Source organism: Sorex araneus, chromosome 4 (assembly GCF_027595985.1).
Source record: "Sorex araneus isolate mSorAra2 chromosome 4, mSorAra2.pri, whole genome shotgun sequence".
In the NCBI taxonomy this organism is placed as follows: domain Eukaryota; kingdom Metazoa; phylum Chordata; class Mammalia; order Eulipotyphla; family Soricidae; genus Sorex; species Sorex araneus.
In genome coordinates this window covers 57953042-57977793 of record NC_073305.1, presented here as the reverse complement: position 1 = coordinate 57977793, position 24752 = coordinate 57953042, and the positions used below count along the sequence as shown (strand labels likewise).

Sequence of the window (24752 nt, the reverse complement as noted above, 5' to 3'; positions counted from 1 at the left end):
CAGAAATCGAGACAAACCTGAGACACAGATGACAGAGCAGAAAGACGGAAAGACCTGAGTGCCAAGGCTGTTGCTTGGCCAGGCTAAGTCTCTGTAAGAACACCACCTCTGGATCTACACAGCAGAGAAAATGTCTTTATTTTCTCATTACATAGTTGGGTCTCTCTTGGCTTGCAGCTGAGGGATAGGTGGACTTTACAGAAATGACAGTTTTATGAGGAGGAAGGAGGGTGATTCCTTGTGGTCTCTGATTTGGTGTGGCTTTGGCATAAAGGTCCACACCCTATCAAGGTCAGGGGTTCCTCCAGGTGGGAAAAGAGGGAACATGAGAGGCCACATCAGGTGTCAAACCCAGGGCTCCTGCATGGAAAGCATGCACTCCAATGTGGAGTTACCTCCCTAAGCCTCTTTGTGTTTTAAAGGAATCAAGTCCCAATAGAACATTTGCCTTACTTTCCCTGGGTCTCTGGCACTGAAAAAAATGATGATGATGATGATGATGATGATGATGATGATAGTATAAGAAAATAATCAAATCCATCAAATACTGCCTCACTTAGGGAAATATACTGAGCATGGTACCGAGTAGGAAAACTAGTGCACAACACCACAACACTGGTCTTGCCATGTTCAGGGGCTGGAGAGTCTAGGCATTAAGGATTTTGCCTAGCAATGCAGCTGACCCCAGCTCAGACCAGGTAGCATGTGGTCTTCTGAGCACTGCCAGGAGTAGGAATAGACACCCACCCCCCCCTCAAATTATAATAATGTTCATCTGGATAGTTTAGAGATTACATAATATTCCATAAAATAAATAGTTAAGCACCACCATCTAACATGTTAACCATGTGCATTATAAAAAGTTCATGTTTTGATGACCTCTCAGTGTCTGTGCTGCAAGCCATAAAGTCCAAAAGTAGAGAGAGAGTATGGGAAATATTGTCTGCCATGGAGGCAAGGGGAGGGTGGGAAAGGGGGCTATACCGGGGATATTGGTGGTGGGGAATGTGCACTGCTGGAGGGATGGGTGTTTGATCATTGCGTGATTGTAACCCAAACATGAAAGCTTGTAACTATCTCACAGTGATTCAATAAAATTAAAAAAGAAAAAGAAAAAGTTCATGTTCTTCTGGACAGTTCTTTGTGCTATGTCAGGAGAAAGGCCCAATAACTTTATTACCAATTACACAGAGACTCTAAAATAAATATCACATCCTTAATTTGCAGATATCTTTGTAACAGGAGAAGTGGTTCTAATCCAGACTTGCATCCGTACGCTAATTTCAAATCTCAAACAATTAGCAATCCAATCCAATCTGAGGACACTCTATTACTTAAAGCAATAAAACCATGCAGGCTGCAATTCTAATGGAGGCATCCAATTGGAACAGTAACCCACACTCTAATAGATCCAGATAGTGGCCAGTGACCAGGAACAGAAATGTACAATAATTTCAGAGAAGCAAGAGTCAAGATCACAGGAGAAAATTTGGTGCAAATTTATTATGCTTGGCTGAATTTACAATGTAGTTGAAAAGCAAGAAGTAGTTAAATAATCCTGTAAGACAATCACCAGAGAGACGTCTGATTAAGTGCCTAGTAAATAGAATAGACAATAAATTAAAATTACGAGCAAGAAGAGGACTTAAAGAGATCACAGGTAAAATACTTAAATAATCAAGGCCAACACAGCAGAAACAAGTGACAAATCTAATTGGCTGTTATAGCAGCCACAGTCTTGTGAGGGAGAACTTCGAAAGCCTCTAATTGCATTTCTCAGTGGCTGGGATTAATCCACAAGGAGAGAACTGCTTTAGAAACTGCGCTACAGGCTTCTCATCCTCACATTTAGTATTTGCTTCACACCTACCATGAGCTCTGGCTACAGCAGTGAAAGAACCTGATAAAGTCCACTCCCAACAGAACCTCAACCTTGAGGTCATACACTGAGCAATCATTGAAGTGGGGGGAAAAGATGAGAAGGAAATAAGAGGAGCCTGTCATGTTGCTTTTCGATCATGGGACCAGTTCTGCAGGTGTGTTCCGATTTCGTGTACTCAACCAAAGCCTTCGCAGTAACGTGGGCGATATTTCATAAGCATGAAAGTTCCCTTGCCAGTACCAGCAAGTGGAGGAGTGAAGGAGAAGCACACAAATTGCCAAGCGGTGCTCAGGAGAAAAAGGTCCACTGGGGAAGGTCAGGAGACTCCTGCAATCTGAGAGTGGCCAGAGGAGCTCAGAAGTATGAGAGACAATCTGGGTCTCTGAGAATGAATGTTCCAGTTCTAGCCAGGGAGCTTCAAGATTCAGGGAAGAGAGAAAAGGCATGTGTAGCTACAGGAAAATGAGCAGAGCCACGTTAGAGAAGCAGAAGTGGTCAAATGGGATGAGGACCAGATGTCTCAGATGCTCCCAAGAGACACCTCCCTTCAGAGGCAGATGTGGTCCATCACGGAAGAGGAGACATCTGAGCTCATGTTGTAACAGCAATACTCGGCACAGAGTTCCTGTTTTGTCATGGGTTTTGTTTTTTGGGGGGCCACACCTGGCTGTGTGCTCAGGGCTTCCTCCTGCCAGGCTCGGGGCGCTATCAGGGGAACCGGGAATCAAACCTGGGCAGACTGCTGTACTACAGCTCCAGCCCTGTGATCCTTTAATTTCTAAGAACACAGATCCACACTGAGTGACAGCACTGTTCACCTCAGCATGTGCCTATAAACAGAGGCACTCCCCCGTTACATTCATCTACTTGAGAGGCGTTAGAGAAGCAACACCAAACACCTTCCTGACTCCAAGGGTCCGAGGTTTGCTTTTATACCACTACCTATTCCTTTCTGAAATTAACCAAAGTGTAGGGTTTCAACATACTGAATCCATTCCTAAGTGTTTTCAGGAGCCCATCGTGGTCCCCCGAGCACCATCTGGGAATAGCCCCTAAGAATATTGCATGTGCCTCCCCATCCAAAAAAAATAATAATTATTATGTCAGCAGAGAAATAGGTACATCAAGGAGCCACTGAACTTGAGTTGCGGCAAAAAGGAAAGGCTTCCTCAATGAACTGATAGGCAAGAAGAGGTCTGAAGAATGAATGGGTATGTGCCAGGAAGACTGGAAATGACCGGGTATAACAGCTTCACCCAAAGTAAGGGATTAACCTAAGTGATCAGAACTACTTGCTAAACCAGTAAGAAATGTAACAATCCTGTTTCTCACCAATGTGTATGATAACAGCAAACTGCACTGTGGGTTATGCAAGCACCTTTCCCTAAATGATTTATAACTGGCATCATTTCCACAGAAAAAAAATCTCTCCTTTTTATTCCGCTAATATTGACCTTGTGAACATTTCAGGCAGCAGCAATTAGTCTAGCATTGTCTAGAACAGACGCTGCAATACTAATTGAAAGGAAAATGATTTACTGGTTTAGAAAATCAGTTTGATAGACTTCAGACAGCAACTGATTCACGTGCCAGGCTGGACAGATAGATCCCTAGCCTGGCCACAGGACTTAGGCTGCAAACCTTGGCAACAGTAGCATTTGGGCAGGACACAGTTTACAGAGTGGGCTGAGCCATGCACTACCTGGGACTTGGCAGCGTGTCTGGCCTCTGCCCACCAGGTGCCAATAGCAAACCTTTCCCCCAAATGTGAGGCAACTCCCTCTTCAATGCAGTTTATTGCCTCCACTATTGCCAAGTATCCCTTGTGTAGCAATGTCAGCCCACCACCTGAAAAACAAGGCACTACAGCAGAAGCCAGGGGCATTTGGGAGAATCTGATGAAACACTGGGGGAGAACAGAAAGCACAGAGAGAGCGTGCTACTCCAGAAACAGGACTGTCAAAGAAACGCACACTTCACTGGGCCTTACACATACAGGCTCAGTGCACAAACCAACCAGGATTCAGATTTGGGGGAGTTGGGGACAGAGTCAATAAACTGCACTGCAGAGGAAATGAGAAAGGACAGGAGAAAGAAACTGGGGGTGGAGGGGAATAGGGTAGGAAAGCTACACAGAGCCTATCTCAGCTGCATCACAGATAACTGGAAACAAGTGACCCAGAAGAGATGAAAACAGGGGCTGGAGCAATATCACAGCAGGTAGGGTGTTTGCCTTGCACACAGCCGACCCAGGTTCGATTCTCAGCATCCCATATGGTCCCCTGAGCACTGCCAGGGGTAATTCTTAAGTGCAGAGCCAAGAGTAACCCCTGTGCATCACTGGGTGTGACCCCGCCCCCAAACAAAAAGAGATGAGAACAACTAGAAAGAAAGATAGAGGAAGGGCTTGGACTCCGAGAAAGCATGGCCCAGACACTCGTGTTGGAAAACGACTCCAGACCCCAGGCATCCCCAAACTCCCAGGTCCAGGTTCAAGGGGACAAGCGTTTGGGAATATTCACGGCTGGGAATACTTGCAGTATGGTGACCTGTGTGGCACTGAGAACCAAACCTGGGCTTCAAACTCGCAAAGCAAGTGCTCCAGTCCATTGAGCTTTCTCCCGGGTCCTGGAGTCTGTTCTTTTAATGAAAGAAATGGACCCGATTCTGGAAAAGGAGCATAATGGATACAGCACTTGCCTTGCATGTAGCTGACCCTTGTTTGATACCCAGAACCTCTGAGCCCTACAGAACCAGAAGTAAGCACCGGGCACAGATGGGTATGCATGCCCACCCCAAAAGAAATAGACCCCAAAGATTTTCTTCATTTTTACACACAACTCAACAACTCTTCTCCCACAACTGTGTGATTGCCTTTTCATGGTGGCAAGATGTTATAGTTCAAAAGCATGCAGAGCAACATGATATTTCATATATGAAATCCCTGTGGTTTACAAAAGCTTTTGTAAGAAGAGAAGTAGAAATTCTTGACTAGAGTGAGGTTCAGCAATTTCTATGGCTTTTAGAAAGCCAAGCGATGGATACTATCTGTTCCATGCCTGATGGATCATTAGAGGAAATTTATAAAGTCAACAAAGCTATGTGTAATAGGTAAGAATCCAGTGTGGGTTGATTATCCCACTTCAATTTAAGAATCCAGCTTCAAATTCTCTGTGAACATCTCAATTCAATGTCTAATCAAAGTCAACAGCACAGATTCCATGCTCCTATTTCAGATGGGAAAGGAGACAAGAACAAATACAGCACCATGACGAAGGTTATCAAAACCCAGCTCTCCTCGGCCAATTCATCAATGGGGTCGCTATGGGCCTCAGGACCACATCAGAGCCCTCTACTTTCCCAAGGCCCCAGTTTCTAACTAACATGGAAAACCTGTAGTCATCTAGGCACTGAACTTGGTACCCAATTCACTGTTTGAGACAGAGCAAATTTCCCTAACTGGTATCAAAGCAGCAGAAATGCCTGGCAAAATTTCTATCTTCCCAGTCTGGGATTTTAAAACTAATGGGCAGTATCAAAAGCACAACACCTCTTTCATATGCTAAAGCCAAGAAGCATTAAGGTGGGTATGTCACACAGATTCATGTCTTGTCCAGCACGCAGGACAAATCTACTTGGCATTTTTCAACCTATACCTATGTCCTGTTACAGTAAGAGCTAAAGCATTAGCAGTCAGAAATACATAAGGAATCTTTAAATAAAATAGTAATGTCATAAAAATACAAGCTTCCTTGAGAAGTGTAGCTGGTGAGCAGTTGGAGAAAGATGCTGAAATTTTTGTTTGGCTGGTTTAGATCACACCCAGCTGTGTTTAGGATTTACTCCCGGCTTCGCTCTCAGGGATCACTCCTAGCAGTGCTCAGAGGACCATATGGGATGCCTGGGATCGAACCCAGGCTGGCAGCATGCAAGGCAAATGCCCTACCCACTGTACTATCATTCTGGCCACAGAATCCAAAATTGCTGCTGTATGTTTTCTCTCTTATTTTCTTAAGCTTATTGTTTTAAACAGGAGCGTAACATATCCTAGTAAATAATAAGATACAAGTGATTCCTTACAGTAACATCTACTGTTTCACCTTCAGACACAAAAATATGTTTATCAGATCTCCCAGTGCTTACCACATGCTGTGTTCTTTATACTGACTATACAGAAAAAGGAGGCACAGTAATCTCAACCCATGTACACCCCAGCCCAGGCTCTTTACCTGCTCTGTTTTGTGAATGGGGGGGAGGGGGCATGGAAAAACACCGACTGTATAGAAAAAGGAGGCATAGTAATATCGCCCCATATACATGCCAACCCAATACACCCCAGCCCAGGTCCTTTACCTGGTCTGTATTGTGAAAGGGAAGGGATGAGGTGGGGGGCGGGGGGCACATTCACTGTGGGAAGGTGGGGGCAGGGGGGGAGGAGGAGTATATATATCAATTTTCGATGTGGGGGAAACAGAAGACACATTTTAAATTTTTGCACAACTAGTTTTGTGGCAGACAAGTGTCAGGACTCAAGTCTGCTACCTTGGTTCCTGAGAATTTGAACTTGACTGTTCTCCTTTGAATAATCTGTATAATGGGAAGGAAGGAAAGCATGTTCCTCATAGGTTGTCAACATTATGCACTGCCGTTAAGAAATGATGCATAATAAGTGCCAACACTTTCCTGTGTACGGTCAAGAGTTTAAACACCAGAGGCACAGAAGGACAACTGTCACAGTCTGCACAATTTAAGACACAAACACACTTTAAATGAAGTGTTTCCAAGAAATGTTGATATGAAAGTTGGACAAGAACTGCACTATATCTCTTGCATCAAGAGAGAACTTAAAAGAAAGGCACGACTAAAGATGGTAATATATGAAGCCCTACCAGCAATAGCACTGTAAACCACAATACAAAAAACAACAACAAAAAAGACTTCAATAATAGTCCACATTGCTTATATTTTCCACAGGATAGATGATCTAAATCTTCTACTGAGCAGTAAGTAACCAGTTTCTCCAAAACTCTGACAATGAGATTACCCCCTCACAGTACTGAGAATGGCCTACCTATAAGAAAAAGACCAGAAACCACTGGTATTTGGTAGCAATGTCATTAAAAAGCAATCATTATTTACTGCTGGTGAGGAAGTCGCTATGAAAAATAGGAAAAAGACTTCTCAAAAAATTAATTTGTGAACTGCCATATGACCCAGGAGTCCCAAACCTTGGCAACTATCCCAAACTGATAAGAACATTAGCCAGGGGTGTATGTGGGGGTGTGAGGGGGGGACATGCAGGGACCAGAGAAATAGTACAGGTATTTGGGCATATGCTTCGAAGTGGTGGCCCTCAATTCAATCCCCAGCTCCCCATACTGTCTCCCAACACCACCAAGAGTAACACCTGACCGCTGCCGAGATGTGACCCCGGGGGCCGCACATGAGTGCGGCTCCTCCACAGCTGCACGATCGTGAATCCAGACCCAGCTGAACCAACTTCAACATGGACTGCTCCTTGCAGATTGTCTCCAGCCAGAGAACTAAGCCGCGACCCCATGCCCGCCTAGGAGGGGAAAGGTATTTCTCTCTCTCGCCTGTCCCTTCCCGGGGATGAAGGGCGTGGGGACCGCCATATTATGACGACCACAGATGGGGTTTACCAGCTTGCAATGATCCAGAAGAAATCTCCCTGGACTTAGTTGTTAAAGTACAGAAATACAAAAAATACAGTAGCGGGGGCGCGACCTCATTTCTCTTCACAACAGGTCTGACTCTAGTGGGATGCTCCTTATAATAATGGTGAGGTTTCTGTTGAAATATTGAATGTAACCAAAGTAAATAGAAAGTAAAGTGAAATTTATCAGTTACAAGGCGGGGGGGGGGGTGCGGGGGGGGGCAGGATGGGAGGTGTACTGTGGTTTGTTTGGTTTTTTTTGTCTTCGGTGGTGGGATATGGACACTGGTGAAGGGATGGTTGTTTCAGCATTTTATGACTAAGACTTAAGCCTGAAAGCATTGTAATTTTCCACATGGTGATTCAATAAAATAAAATTTAAAAAAAAAAAAAGAGTAACACCTGAGCACAAAGTCTTGAGAACTTTTGAGAGTGGTCAAAAAACACATCTTAAACCATCATTAACAATATTGTAAATCACAGGGTCTCAATTTAAAATTAAAATAATTTATCAAATTACCAAATTAGTCTTAAGAGTATAAAATGATCATCAAATATTGAAGATCAAAAATAACCAAATTAATTTGTATAAAGTGTTTCTACTAGGTTAATTGCGAGGCAGCAAGAAGAGATTTCAGATTTAAAAACAAAATCAATTCAAGAAATAAAAACAGTTTTAAAACAAACCCAAAACTGCATACCTATATTCACTGCAGCACTATGTATAAAATTTAAGATATAAAAACAACTCGAATATCTAATGAACAAGTGGATCAAGTCATAGAACACACAGACACACAAAGACACATACACACACAGAACATAGTGGAATACTATGCAGCCATAAGAAAAGATGAAATTTGCTGCAATATGATAGAGCAAAAGGTATGATTTTAGTGAAATATGTCATAGAGAGAAGGCCAAAAATCTGGATGATCTCACTCTTCTGTGGCATACTGAGAAATAAAGTAAAACAATGAATAGTAATAAATGAAAATAAACCCATGGGCTTTGACCACAGAACTCAGGTAAAAAAGTGGTGGGTTTGGTGGAGAGATAGACAAGGGACCAGAAGTGCATATGGACAATGATGGAAGGTCTTAGGAACTTTGGTGGGGGGGGGGGGGGTGCAGTTAACTATACACCAAAAGCATAAACATAACACACAGTAATCTCGTTACCTCTGTAGCACTGTCTTCCCATTGTTCACCGATTTGCTCAAGCAGGCACCAGTAACGTCTCCTGTGTGAGACTTGCTGTTATTGTTTTTGGCATATCGAATATGCTACGGGTAGCTTGCCAGGCTCTGCAGTGCGGGCGGGATACTCTCTATAGCTTGCCGGGCTCATAGAACCTGGGTCACCCTACCTGCCGTGCTACCGCTCCAGCCACAACTTGAGTCATTACCTCAACTCCAATAAAAAGGAAAAAATTATTGAAGGGCACTGCAGGGTGTGGCATAAAGCCCCTCATCTCAAGAAAACAAAGTTGAAGGTAGAATGGGTTTCTGTTGTTGCCAAACAAATAAGCAAATTAGGGGCCGGAGCGATAGCACAGCGGGTAGGGCGTTTGCCTTGCATGCGGCCGACCTGGGTTCGATCCCGGCATCCCATATGGTCCCCCAAGCACTGCCAGGAGTAATTCCTGAGTGCAAGGCCAGGAGTAACCCCTGAGTATCGCTGGGTGTGACCCAAAAAGCAAAAAACAAACAAACAACAACAACAAAAAAAATAAGCAAATTATCCTTGCCTCCACCCAACCCTTTTGGAATGCCTCCACATTTCCCCAAAAGAAGAGCTAATGATAGCCTTATCAGAATCAATTCCTGGGCACTAGTGAGAAAATGTCAAAGCAACATGAGCTAAAACAAGACAAGACCTATTGTACTCTACTGGGGCTTAGAAGCAGACAGGTCTGTGAATGGTGAGGCACACAACACAGCATCAGGGCTCATGTGGCACCTCTGAAGAAATTAGAAAACAGCAGCCCTCCCAGGTGAAAGCAATCCTGTAGGTAAGTGACATCATCCTTCTGCATAAAGTGAAAGGTCCCAACTTTTCTCAAGGGGCATCATTTGGGAAACAACTGAATTTCTGTCCCTCTCTCTGCTAGAGGTCATTCTACAAGAAAAAAATACACAACATAATAGTAATAAATAAAGAAGTCGTATAATAAATAAATAAGCCGTCTATTTTGTGGCTGTGCCATAGAGAGCATTCAAGAGCATCCTCATAATCCTAAATTACTGCTGAAGATCCAGCCATCATATCCACATTCCAGCATCCAGAAAGCAAAGACTAAGGGTGCATCTGTGGTTAAGGCTATCATTGGTGTATCATCTAGTTGTGGCCATCGTAACCCTGGTATATAGTCCCCTGTGCACAGCCGGGAATGATCTCTGAGTACAAAATCATGTGTAGCCCTGAGCATCACCAGTTATAATTCAAAGGTTAAAAAGGGGAAAAGGAAACTTTCTGTAAATTACACCTGCTTACCATTTATATCCCAGGAGTGAAATTTTAAATTATGCCTAGTTAGTTACAAAGGCAGCTGGAAACTGCTCTTTATTCCATTCGGTTTTATATCCAACTGGATCAAACAAACTTCCGGTGTTGAGAAAGAAGAGAAAATGATCTGCATACCTCTAGTCCACTCTCCAAGTTTCCATTAATACACTGGTGTATGACAAAAGGTTGTGACCTCTCCTTGGGATTCTCAGAATGCGACACAGTCGACATCTCACAAAATATATTAATAGTTAAAGAGCACATACTTTAGAAAACCAGACAGAACATAGTATAAAGGATTTTAGAGATCATTCAGTTCAAATCTCTCATTTGAATATTAATGTTTCATAACAGAGACCACTTTGCATAGATATGTAACGCTATATTTTTTAAATATGGCATTATCACTCATTTGCAACCTACCAATCCTTCGTTAATTATTACAACAAATGCTTTAATGCCTTTTTAACATTTAAATCACCCGTGCAATTAGCACAATGTCTAATAACAAGTGGAAATGGGCACATAACTTTTGCAGGCCATTTAATAGGAATGTGGATGCCTCATTGCCACATAATAGATAAGGTGACCACCTTCTCTGAACCAAAACTCAAAACACACGAGCTGCCACACAGGAAGGATGGGAAGCACTGAAGAACCAACACTGATGCCAGTCTGCCAAAGAGGGGACTCCGTGCAACTACAAGTATGACAACTTTTTTTTTTTTTAGCTTTTTGGGTCACCCCTGGCTATGCACAGGGCTTACTCCTGGCTTTGCACTCAGGAATCACTCCTGGTGGCACTCAGGGGACCATGTGGGATGCCAGGAATTGAATCTGGGTCGGCCGTGTGCAAGGCAAATGCCCTACCCGCTGTGCTATCACTCTAGCCCAAGTATGACATCATTTAAGAAAATTAAAATAACACTTAAATGGGGGGGTGGAGCTGGAAAGAGAATTAGAATAGCTTCCATGGTTAAGGGTCATTTCTCTCATTCTACATTGTAGCCCCTTTCCTTAGCAACATGCCTGGTACCTACAGGGACTTAATAAACATTGTTTCAAAGTATCTGCCAAAAATGAGAGAAACGTAAAGCTCCAAACACCAAAGCACCAAGACAAGCATTAGAAGGATCTGAGAGACACTAGAAAATCAAAATACAACTAATAAGGAACAGAACCTGGCTGTTTCAAGGGAAGACGCTCAGGGTGCCAAATTAGCATTCCTTAAGGTGGTAAAATAGTATTAAGATGCTGCCTACAAAAAGAAACCCAGGAGCATCAGAGAACATCATTCTTTCATCTAATTTCCCATGGACTACTTACTCAATAAAATACCAACACACAGCTGAGTATAATGCCATATGTTGAAGCTGCTCCATATGATTTCCCTTGCGTGTTTTTATACTTCCGCTACATATATAAGCATGCATAAACAAAAAAAAAAGTATTACTTTGGACAGGAAAAGAAGGGGTATTGATGTTTAGGGACTAAGCAATTCTCTAGTGTTTCCTCTTTTTAAAAAAATCTCTTAAGCAACTGTGACAAAATATTAGCATCTGCTAAAAGTGTTGGTGACTTTTCTCTCTGTCAAATTTTTCCATAATTCAAACTTTTAAAAAGTATGACAGTTAAACTAGAAGCAAAACCTGTTTTAAAGAAAATAATAACATTAGTAACACTTTACCCACTGGGCCTTTTTTTTTTTTTTAAACCCCAGAGTGAATCTTTCCTGGGATTGAAAGAGTCAGGCTTTCCAGGGAGCAGCATAAAGAGAGTGACGGTGAGCTACTGAGAAAGTGGACAGCTGGGGCTGGAGAGATCATACAGCCAACAGAGTACTTGCATTGCATGCGACCGGGTTCGATCCCCCACATCCCATTTGATCCCTTAAGCATGGCCTGGAGTAATTTCCGAGTGCTAAGCCAGGAGTAACTCCTGAGTATGACTAGGTATGGCCCTGCAGCTCCACCCACCCATCTCCCCCTGAAAGAAAAAGGTGAACTTTACCATAAATAACAGTCTGAAGAAATGAAGTCAACCATGAGTCAAGAGATATGAAAATGAATATATTAGGCTTATTTCTCTGTACCACGGTTATTCTAACAGCACATGAACAATAACATGTTTTATAAAGTATAAAATATCTATACTGTGGGAAACTATACAATAGTTAGCAAACAAAGACCCTTTATGGAATTACTTCTATAGATGCCCAAGATACAGTAAGCAAGAAAAAAAGTAGGCTGTCTAAGGACTAGAGAGATAGCATAGAAGTAAAGGTGCTTGTCTGGCAAGCAGTTTACTGCTTAATCGCCACCTATGATACTATGATACAAGAACACAAAACTGATTCATAAATCATCTACATAACATGAAAATCAGTTATATCCATATGTGCACAGAAAATACGAAACTTCCATAACAATGTCTAAGATATCTGGAACTAGAAAGGGTTGGTGAATTACTAGAACTTTTTTGTTACAGTGCTTTCTTGCATTGCATTTATAGCTTAAAAATTTTAAAAGAGGGACTGGAGAGAGAGCGCAGTGGTTAAGGTTCTTGCATTGTGGGGCTAGAGTGCTCATACAGCAGGTAGAGTATTTGCCTTGCATGCAGCTGACCCAGGTTTGATCTCCAGAATCCCATAAGTTCCCACAAGTATTGCCAGGAGCAATACTTGAGTGCATCACTGAGTGTGACCCCAAAAGCAAACAATAAAATTAAAATAAAACACCTTCAGACTTAAAAAAACAAAAAGTGCCTAGTACCACATACAGTGCCCTGAGCACAGCTAGGGAGCACTCTAGCACAGCCCAGGAATGAGCACCACCAGCTGAGGTCCCCCAACCAAAACACATTAAAAAGTATTAACACTTTGGCAGAATAAGACAAAGATTAAAAAGAGTTGATGCGCCAAATATACTCATTCCCCAACTTTTCAAGATACTAAGAAATTAAGCGTCTTCCTTCACTGCAAGTTTCATATAAATATCAGTAACTGGTTAGGGTGCAGATTTAAATTAAAGATATTACTCATACTAGGCTCAGTGGGACAGCTCTCAACCATACTCTGTGCCATCTCCCAGGGACTGTTTCCCCTTCCACATTTTTCAAATGGCAGGCAACCCACAAAAGCTCTCTGCAAGCCTTAGTGTCCAAAGCATTGCAGAATGCCAACAGTTTGCAAGCTCAATCTTGCCCATAGAGAGGGGAAGCCCATTCTGCACTTTCATTCCTCTTCAGACTTGGGAGTAGGAAGGACACCAGAGGATTTGCTTGTGGACAACATAACTACACCTCGAGGCACAAAGGGCAGGAAACACAAAGCAGAGAGAAACAACATCTGGGAAGCAGCAGCTGCCTTACCATCGCAATCTTTCCTGTCCTTTAGGGAAAGGCGCAAAGCAAACTGTAGAGAGAGGAAAGGACAACAGGAAAATGAGAGACAAACTGATGAAGACACCTCATTCCAAAGGAACAGTACCAACAATCTCACTGGTATACATGGGATACTGCTAAAATTTTGGTTTTATTGGTGGGTGGAGGGACCCACAGTCAGTGGGGCTCAGGGGTCCCTCCTGCTCTGTGCTCAGGGGACCATACAATGCTGAGGGGTTCAGCCTAGGATTCCCACATCCAAAGCAGATACTCAACCCACTGAGTTATTTCTTTATTCCCAGGGAGGCACCATTCATAAAGCAATTGTCAAACAGCAAGAGGTACCACATCCATGTACGTGCTCTGCAGTAAAACAAATGCAGTGGCCGGGGCTGGAGAGATAGCACAGCGGGTAGGGCGTTTGCCTTGCACGCGGCCGACCCGGGTTCAAATCCCAGCATCCCATATGGTCCCCTGAGCACGGCCAGGGGTAATTCCTGAGTGCAAAGCCAGGAGTAACCCCTGTGCATCGCCAGGTGTGACCCAAAAAAAAGCAAAAAAAAAAAAAAAATGCAGTGGCCTAGGATGGCAGCTTTACCTGACCCTGGTACAAAGCAAACAAAGGACCAAAAAGTTTCAACCTAGATGAGTCCTCTTTAATCTGGGGTTATGTTCCTCCCACTCTTCAAGGACACCAAGTTGTTCTTTTATGCATTTTACCTGGTGACAATAAGTGATAAGAAACATAGCATGTGGGGCTGGAATGATAGCACAGTGGATAGGGTGTTTGCCTTGCACACAGCTGACCTGGGTTTGATTCCCAGCATCCCATATGGTACCCTGAGCACTGCCAGGAGGAACCCCTGAGCATCGCTGGGTGTGAGCCAAAAAGCAAAAAAAAAAAAAAACAAACAAAAAAACACAGCATGTTCTTTAAACATCCTTATTGGACAAACTTAAGATTTAGGGCATACCAACCGTCTAATTTCATTTTAAACAAGCTGATGAAGCCCAAAGTTAGAAACCACCAGCAAAGTCATACCTTGGAACAAAGAAACAGAAGATTCAGGATCTACCTACCATGTTCCCCACTTCCCACTCCATCCCCCAATAAGCCAGATCCAGAGATACTGCTCTCTCCCTGCCTGTTTCCCCACCCTCCCCATCCTCCCCCTGCAGTGCTCTTTCCACACGTGCCTCAAGCACACTGCAGACAAGCTCACCGTCAACTCCCCCACAATAGCTTCCTAATCGATAGCCCTGTGTGGTCGTTAGTGGGTGAGGAGAAAACACCCAGAGCGCAGTCACCCCAGGCCCTGTCTGCACTTGTCTTTTATCACCATCAGCTCAGCACACCCACTGCCCTGGCACCTGTGCCCACAGCCCCAGCAGGCCAGCACATTCAGAGAGCTGTCTGGCTCGAACAGGATTTAACAAGCTGGCTCTGAACAAGGACCATGAAAATGAAGCCTGTTGTCGGGATGGCAGAGAGCAAAGCCGGAAACGGGCAGGTTGCTAAATCCACAGGGAGGCGAGCAGGGGGCCAGGTGGAAGCGAGTCTTTCAGGGGAAAGTGTGGTGGATGGTCCATGAGACCAGACCTGGGGTTACTCGGGGGCTATCCTGGTTTTGTGCCAAGGACTGGCCCCTGGCAGTGCTCAGCACACCACCATCGGTGTTGCCGATTCAAACCAGGGTTGTGGCCCCTGAAGCTACAAGTAAGACAAGTGCTTTACCACCTGAGCCAGCTCTCTGGCCCTGGAAGCTCCTCTTCTTATGAAGGTGGTGCTGGGCCGGAGAGAGTTCAACAGGCTGAGCAGAAGCATTTGAGCTCAGCAGGTTTGATCCCATTCCTAGCACCTAGCACTGCATAGTAGCACGGAGCCCCAGAAGCAGACACTGAGTACTGTGGCAAGTACCCCCCAACCCCCACACACACCAAAAATGATAAGGTTTTGGCTACTTAAATCTCCACCTGAATGTGGTTTGGTACAGAGGATGCATCAATAATTCAGCAAGCAGGGAACAGACTTTAGTTCCTGGATTTGGATAGCTTTAATTTCTTCACATTTGTCCCCTTCGGTGGGACACCAAATAGGGAATTTAGTTACCCAATGAGTTTTTCTTTAAGACAATGGCCATCAAGAGTTTCTACTACAGCACTGGGAAAAAAACAGACCGACCACAGGACCAGTGATTGAAGAGGAAGGGTGTGGATGCTGTCTCCTCCCCAGGACACTGAGCAATGCCCACAGAGATACTGTCGGTTGCCCCAGCTGGGAGGGATCCAGTGGGTAGAGGTCAAGGTCACTATGCTACAGGGTACAGAATGATCCCATGCCTTGTACAGAACAGCCCAAAGCAATTGATCTTCTTTCAAATGTCCAAAAATGTCAACACTGAGTAGCCCCGCACTGTATCATTAGAAGTCCAGCAAACCTTCAGGTTGCTAACCTCTCCTTACACATGATTGAACTGAGGCATGATCCCTGGCTAAATCCCAGACCCACAGAGCTCTGGATTCCCACCTGGTCTTCCTCTTTCTGCCTCCTGTACCTGTGATCCCCACCACTGTACTACCTGGATTTCCAGACAACACATTTTTACTTCTCTCCAATAGCTACTCCCCAAGACAGATTCTGACCCCCTTGCTCTAAGTCTCGGGAGAGTAGGGCTGGAACCTGGCTTGTTCCCACCTTCCCCTTCAAACACAAGGTGGGCTCAGAGTGGTGGGCCACAGAGATGTCTCTAAAGTATGATCACCCATAACCAAGCTGCCTTTCACTCCAGGATGACCTTGGACTACACTTTTCATTGTGGCTATGAGTATAACCCACATCAGTATTCAGACAATCACCCTAGTGCAATAAAAGATTTCTCCTCCAAAATGTAGAAGAGGTGAACTGTCATCTAATATTAGAATTGGAAAGTTCTTTTTCAATCAAGGAATCGACTGCTAACATGTGTGAACAAGTCCATGAGAAATGTTATACAAATCTGTATTTTTTGTTGTTGTTTTGTTTTGTTTTGTTTTGTTTTAGGGGAACACACATGGCTGTGCTCAGAGCTAATTCCTGGCTATGCACTCAGGGATCAATCACTCCTAGCAGGTTCAGGTGTCCATAAGGGACACCAGGGATAAAACCCAGATCAACCTGTGTGCAAGACAAGTATCCTAGCCTCTGTACAATCTCTCTAGGTCCCATATTTGTTTTTCAAAGGCAAAAGAATCATCCTTCAAATCATCACAGGGACTGGACAACCAAGAAAAGGTTAAGAACTGTTAGTAGAACCCTATTCCTTCCAATTTTCAAATGAGCAGATTAAGTTAGAAGATCAAGGCATTCCCAAGGCCCTCCACAGCCTAAGACTACAAAGGGAACATAGGAAAGATAGTGTTAACTCTTAACAACTAGGGGAAATCTCAGAAACACTATTTCTTATTCCTGAATTTGGAGTATTCAACCATTGTAGCAAGAGTTTTTAATGCTATTGTCAAAATGAGGGTCAGCCCAAAGATAAGAACTCCAACCCCGGGGCTGGAGCGATAGCACAGCTGGTAGGGCATTTGCCTTGCATGCTGCCGACCCAGGTTCGATTCCCAGCATCCCATATGGTCCCCTGAGCACTGCCAGGAGTAATTCCTGAGTGCAGAGCCAGGAGTAACCCCTGTGCATCGCCAAGAAAAAAAAAAAGAACTCCAATCCCAAACTTCATGGACTCTCACATGGCAAGTGAAACTTCTTACAACCTTGGAATCTCAAGCTCAAGAAGATGCATTCTAACAAAGGTCTTGATCTACTTGACACAAACCATCCTCTGAAAACAATCAGAAGATAATGGCAGCTTAATGGTCTGACACCTGTATGAGTGAAGCAAACCCACGTTGCTAAGAGATGTCTATTCATAACAGGACTTTTAATAATAGAGAGACATATGGTCTTATCCTAGTTCCTGGCAGTGAGCTCTTAACACCCTTGGAATTTCCAAAGTGAAAAGAGAAAGAAGCAAGGTGTCTTTAGTCATCAAGAGCCTTTCAACCACACCTGAGCTTCTGTTAATGCACTGACTTTTAGAAAATCCATAGATAATGGAACAATGAGGGCTGCCAGCTACCCATGTGACTAAGATTAGAAAATTCTGCCTCACAGCACTGCCACCTTCCAGGAAGGGGAGAAGGGTCAAGATAAAGGGACTTTGGAGACTGAATCCCCAGTTGACAAAGATTTAATCAACTGTGCTTGCATAATCTGCTCAAAACAAAGAACAGAAACAGCCCGAAGGACAAGGTTCACACAGAACATTAGAGGGGGTGTACGAGACTACACCTCCATGCCATAGGATGATGCACCCCAAACAAAGGCAGAATCCCTTGGCACAGGATCCGTCCAGAGCTCATCTAGACCCCACATCTGGTTGTTGTTTGAATCTGACATTGGCACTCAAGCAGGGAACACCTTCGTAGTGAATTCCAGGTAATCTTAAATCCAAGTCAGGTTCAGAGAGACCTGGTAGAGTCTGAAAAGATGTATCCTGCACCCAGCTCAGAATGCAAACAGTCCGGTTCCAACCAGAGAAAATTCAGAGGCAGGTAAGGACCCTATTCAATCAGGGAACAGAGAGTCCACCCGACCTAAAAGTCCTTTCGCTGACAACTCCCTAGCAATAAGCTTTAGCCAAATTCAGGCCACATGAAGGGAAACCCCATACGGAATCAGTGATGTAGCGCAGTGGTCCAGCACTTGCTTGCATTGTTTGTTTGAAGCCCTAGGTTCAATACCCAGCATTAAAAAGGGGTGTAAAAGAAAAAAAAAAAACTTAAAATGACCAGCATTGCAAAACCAGCTCAGGTACATAATTTCTCCCCTTGGCATTATATCCCTCCATACTGGGGTTGCAAAAGTCTTTCTTTAAAGGTGCAGGAATTTCATTTACTTTCTGGGCTCTCTGCTCTCTCTGGAGAACCCCATGTTCTCTCAGATACATTTTTTTTTCCTAATAAAACTTTTCTCCTTCACCATTCATCTTCTGAATTTCCTTTCTATAAGATAGACAAATCTAGGAACCCCGGTGAAGAACTGACTTCTGCTTTACCTATTGAGAACATACCTTGCTTCAGCCAGAGGACCCTGGATATATGGGTACCCATCATGTATCTGGCATCTGACATTTGGAGGAGTATGAACAGTCCTTCATCTGTGGGATCTGATACTGCCTTAAGGTAAGTTGAAGTTGAGCCAAGTTGCAGCGTGAGCAAGCCTTAGACATCTTGTTCCCCACATATAAATGTCATATTACCTCTCACTACTCTTGGCCTTTGATTTCTCTCTTTTAAATAGAAGGAATATTTCATGCTTAAGAAATTCATGTTAAACCAGGAGTCAGTCGCTGGATTATATAGAGAACAATCTCCAGGTCCTCTGGAGAAAGACCTCTGAAGGCTAACATGGATAATCCCAGGGACAAAGATAATTCTTCCAAGCATTTGCCAGAAGCAGAAAGACCATCATCATCAAACTACTGATACCAGCTGAATAGCCCCATGTTAGGCATCACTGTCCCTTTTGTTCCAATATAAACCCCAAACCCCAAGCTACGAGTAAAATTATTTGGGGGAGCAACAGGTCTGCCTTCTTCTTTTATTTTATATTTTTTTGCTTTTTACTTGGGTCACACCCGGCGTTGCACAGGAGTTACTCTTGGCTCATGCACTCAGGAATTACTCCTCGCAGTGCTTAGGGAAACATACGGGATGCTGGGAATTGAATCCGGGTCAGTCGCGTGCAAGGCACACACCCTACCCACTGTACTATCACTCCAGTCCCAGGTATTCCTTTTTCTCAAGTAGCTCACCTCTAAAGAGAACTTTTTTTATCATACCTACTCTTGGTCCTGAAGTCCTAGCTATTGAGGGGTAAGAAACTGCACCTTGGGTTTGGTTACAATGGGACACCCCATTAGTGCGTGCCTAGAACTTGAGAAGCATGTGCTAAGAGGGAGTGCAGTAAACTAAGTGTGCTGGCAGTGGAGAGGAGGAAGCACCATCTCTTCTCACATCCCTCAGGCCCCTGAGTTTTCACAAAGCCAACAACCTCATCACCTGTGATGTTTTAACCCAGGGCAGCAGCACAAGGGATTAGCACCTGGGGCAAAGGACTGAGGTACAAATCCAAGCTCTGCACCCCCCAAGAGAGTAGGAACGAAAGGTAAGGGTGTGCAAATGTGCACCCACAGGTAAATACAAGATCACTCTTTACCATTCATTCTGAAAAGCCTAGAACTGGAGAGAGGCTGGAAATGCATGATAGAGCTCAAAAGGGTGGAGCATTGGGCTTGCGTACCACAGTCACCAAGCCCTGCCTCTGATACTGTGGGGCAGCCCAGGCCCCAAACATACTAGCTTGCGCATCGTAAGCCCACACTGCCAGGCTGAGTGTCCCTGGGAAAGGTGCCCACCTCTTCCACCCAGACAGACTGCTGGAAGCAATCATGTCCCCTCCCCCAAACACCAAAAACAAACTAACTACTGAAAGGAACCTAACAGTCTACCAATAGGAAAAAGGATAGAGTATGTCATAAGAACATCTTCACTAAGAACTTAAGGGCAAGTTCTTCTGTCAACAGGAATGAACCTCCCTGATATTAAGTGAGCACAAGACAGACACACAAGAACAGATACTTGTGTGGTTCCATTTATTTGAAGTTCTAGAATCGGCAAAAGAACTGTGATGAGTAAAACGACAATAAGATTTACCTTTTAAGGCTGTGGAAGGATGGCTGGAGTGACAGGGATGCCCAAATGTCTACAGAAGTTGATTACTCGGGTGGAAGCAGCAGTACCACTATATATGTGAAAACATGTGTATGCCTAATAACACAGCACCTGTAAGCTCAGGCTCACCTACAACATTTGTAAATAGGTTCACAATAAAATAAGTATATTTAATATGGGTGATGGAGTGATAGCACAGTGGGTAGGGCATTTGCCTTACACGCGGCCAACCCAGGTTCGATTCCTCCACCCCTCTCGAAGAGCCTGGCAAGAGTATCTTGCCCACAAGGCAGAGCCTGGCAAGCTACCCATGGCATACTCAATATGCCAAAAACAGTAACAACAAGTCTCACAATGGAGACATTACTGGTGCCCACTCAAGCAAATCGATGAGCAACGGGATGACAGTGATACAGTGAATATGGGTGATGAATATCAATTTTTATATTAATTTCTACAATAACATGTATGTTTTAATTCATACATCTGAGCTTTTTAGTTATTATAAGAAAAATTCTTGTCTAAAATGGCAATTATCAAGTTGCAATACAATAGCAAACATGGTTCAAACAAACAAAAAAAAACACATGAATCTTAATATGCTGCCTCAAAGTACAATTCTCTTATTCTTCCAACTATTATCACTTTGAAGATAGCAATTCTTCAAAACCTGCTTTGGCTTAAAGGGTTAGTGCACAAGCTTTGCTCATAGCCAGGAGCAACCCCCAAGCAAAGAACCACTGGAATAGCCCCTAAGTGCAGCCATATGAGACCTACGCCCATCTCCATCCCCCCCCCAAAAAAAAAAGTTTCTGGGCTTCTCTTCATTTACATTCCGTAAAAAAACTAGCACAAGGGGTAGAGTAGAAGGGGCCCTACCTGTTAGCCCACAAAAAGAACTGTTAAAATCACTTTCAACTATAGGAGAAACTCCTAAGGCCAACCGGCCCAGGAATGAAAATTAAAGGGCCTCCATCCTGCATGCAAGGTGCTGGAGAGGATTTATCAGATACCTTGTTAGCAGTGGGTGCACATGTGAGAAGTATCACACTGCTATTCTGCATGTTCTGACAAGACCAGAGGAAACACAATCCCCAAAGAATCAGAGAGCACAGCATGCAGCCTGATTAATCACCAGAGGGAAAAGCCCATATGGTGTGATGGGCAGAGCTCCCTGAACACACACAGGAAGAAAGATGGAGCGTGCAGTAAACAGAACAAAGGGGCAAGTGAGGGGGTGGGCTGGAGGACTAGCAGCCACTAAAATCTCCCACTACACATGTTTCCTGAAAACCTTTACCATCCTAGACTGTTTTCACTTAGCTACTAATTACAGAGGTTCCTTATAAAACAGGGCCTTTTGACCTGGATGGAGGCAATGCTTACAGCTGTAGCTTTAATGAAAGGGATGCACATTTGTTTCTATCAGAGTTGTTAAGAATAGTTTACATAGATTTCCCGTAGAGTATAAAAGCATGCAATTTAAGGCTCATCCAGCCAAAGGGGAATACAAGTAACAGATGTAAGGAGTCTGGGTGGGGGCTGCAGAGTCCCTGAGTAAAACTGACATAGCTAACCAGGAGTATGAGAAAATGGGGTTAGTTAGCTTCCTACATTCAGAAGAGAAAACCTAAATTAAAAGCATTAGGGAATGGGGTAAGACAGTTCCACTGCCACTTAAAAAAAAAAAAAATAGAAACCCTAGAGTTCTACCTTCAAAGGCAGTCAAGTTCATTTCAACATCTTCCAGATAGTCATATCCTCACTGAAGTATCACTGCAGTACGAGGTAAATTAAACAGAAATATGTTATAATGGGTAATAAAAGTAGGTAACCAGGGAATCCATTGAGCCCAATTTAGTTATAAATTTCCCTTAAAGTTAAGCTAAATATAAAGAAAAGGCAATTAGGTACAAGCTTTTAGCACTGCGCGGAATTATTTTAATATTCATTTCTATCGAGTCAGAGCTACTAGAAATCTTGCTTTTGAACATTCTAAGCTTATTTGCAGTTTTATTCCCTAATCGATTGACACATCGGTATCTTTAAACAAAACATCGGAATAAAATGATTTTTAAAGAAAACCTCACCTTGATATGGGTTTATACTGGGGTCTCAGGATACAGTTTGAAAGAGGTCATGAGTCAACGTTTCCTCTTGATTACAAAGCGTCTTGGGCCAGGGAAACAGTGCAAAGGGTTATCTGCTATGCATCCTTCTCATGTGGGGGGTCTAGTTCAACCCCCAGTACTGCATATCCCCCTGAGCACCGCCTTATACGTCCCCACCAAAAAGGGCAAGTCTTGCCAGAGCCCAGAAATGCTTTGAGGGAAGGTGTGCAAAGAATACACGCCTACACAAGTCCCAAGTTTGCTGGGACTCTGAGGGCCAATTCCGGAAGAACCAAAGAGATGTTCTCTTCCCCAGAGATCTTTGCCCTCTAGAAGCCCAGGGTCTGACCTCAACACTAAACCAAGAAACACTTGTTCCTGAAAACCCTGAGAAGAGATTTCAAAAAACAGCCCCTCTATGGGGGGAACACCTCCTGCATTTAACCTTATTTTCTTGGAGCTTTTCAAGTGTTTCCAATTTATGCAAATCATTTTTTTTCAGACTTCTTTGTCATCACAGGCATTTTCCTTTCCAGAACTGGCTTCTTTTGTTCTTCTTTACTCCAATGAATTCAGACTATCTCCTGGCTTTTGTTTCTCCCCTGTAGTAAAACTCTATTGTGATGCAGTGGCAGACGATTTAAGCTACAGTGACAATCATTTCAGAAAATAAAGCAAGCCTGCTTTCATAAACTCTTACTTCTAGAAGCAATATGCCTTCTGTAGCAGGAGAAAGGAGAATACTGCTGCCTTCCCTTTTAGCTCAGAGTAAGACTACAAGGGGACTTAGAAACGGTAGGTAAAACACGGGTGGATTTTCAAAGCAGAAGCTAATTTAGTTTCCCTTAATGGTGTCTGGAACTGCAGGGGGATTCTCAAGAAAGAGTGGTCCAGCCAACCCCATGATCCCCACTCTACTTTCCAGATATGCAGAGATAGTTTCTCTGGTGGTCTGGCCTGCACCTCACAATACACTGATTGCAAAAGCAGTTCTGAAAGCCCAGCTGTGTTCTGTTTGAACCAGATGAAAGAGATTTGCAAAAACACAAAGCGATGCACTCTTTGCAATAAAACTTCTTGGTGCTGGAAAATACTTTCCATAAAAGTGTGCTTTTTGTTTTGTTACTTTGAAAGTTCTGCAAAGTCTCGGTTTCCACTTTTAGTACAGTTAAGCATCAATCCATATAACCTACATCGGTCCTTTGGATTCTCTGCCTTTTTTAAGAGTACAAGAGACCCGAAATTAAAAGGGTCATGGACCCAGACTATAGAAAGGCTTCAACTGCCCAAGGGCCAAATCCACACCGCCTGGTTGGGTAAGTCAAGTTTTACTGGCTAGTTTCACATATTGTGTATGAGCCAAATCTAGCCTATTTCTCTAAATGATTTTATGAATAAAATTTCACTCAGACTCAGCCACACCCATTTGTTCCCATATCATCTTGGTTTCTTTCCTGTACTATGTCACAATCAGGCTCTTTGTAGGAAAAGATGATGCTGATGTCGAAAAATCACTTCACACGTGTGAAATCACATCTAGCGGTGGCAAGCTAAAGATTCCAGCCTGCCTCTTCTCCTTTGAGGGGCAACAGAGAAGCATGCAGAGTCGGTGAACAAACAGAATCTCACACATGCTAAGCCCTACCATGTGGCCTATCCCTGCCCCCACCCCCAGCCCAAGATCATCAATCTTTTTTTGTCTTTGTTTTGGGGCCACAGTCAGCCTTCTCTTTCTATGTAGACAATGGATCTCTGACTTGATTACTGATCGAAGATCATTAAAAAGGTCCTAACTTCTTACTGTTTCATTGAAATTGACATGTACACCATAGGACCGAATGCTAAGTTATAATGCTATTGCTAAACTCTACAATATTTCTCTTAGTAGAAAGGAAGAAAGCTTTCTCATTCCCTTTAAATACTTAGTTTGAAAAAGAGATTGGGGTGGGGGCAGGGGGGGAGTCTAACAGATCACAAAAGGAGAATAAAGAACACAGAAAACAGCACTGAAGTTGGGGGGTGTGGGGGTGGGCCAGGGGTTGGACTGAACCCGGCAGTGCTTATGGATCACTCCTGACAGTACAGGGCGACCATATGTGGTGCCAGGTATAAAATCAGGTCAGCTACATGCAAGGAAGGTAAAGCAATTTAATCCCTGTACTATCTCTCCGGCCCACTGAAATTTTTTTGGTTCCAACTATTGAAGTATGACTGATTTTAAGTTATAAGATGCTTAAGTACCTTTAAAGGGTATTAAAAGGTATAGTGTTAATCTGATGATCACAGACATTCTGAAAGGATTCTCCCCACCCACATTCCCCACCTTGCTTTGTATGTGTAAATGCATATGTTTACTCTCCTAACAAATTACAATTTTAAAAGTGTTATCAACTATAATCACCAACTAAGAGGATTTATGTTA

General features: G+C 43.5%; 1 protein-coding gene and 1 non-coding gene across 4 annotated transcripts in view; one reads left to right on the top strand and one right to left on the bottom strand.

The window, feature by feature from the left end:
- Window positions 1-24752, bottom strand: part of PTPRG (protein tyrosine phosphatase receptor type G) — a 798688-nt gene that overhangs the window by 639637 nt on the left and 134299 nt on the right. The gene's annotated exons all lie outside the window — the stretch shown is intronic.
- LOC129404697 (small nucleolar RNA SNORA51) lies at window positions 6009-6141 on the top strand. The gene has a single exon (XR_008630065.1). It is a non-coding gene; the product is annotated as a small nucleolar RNA SNORA51 (small nucleolar RNA).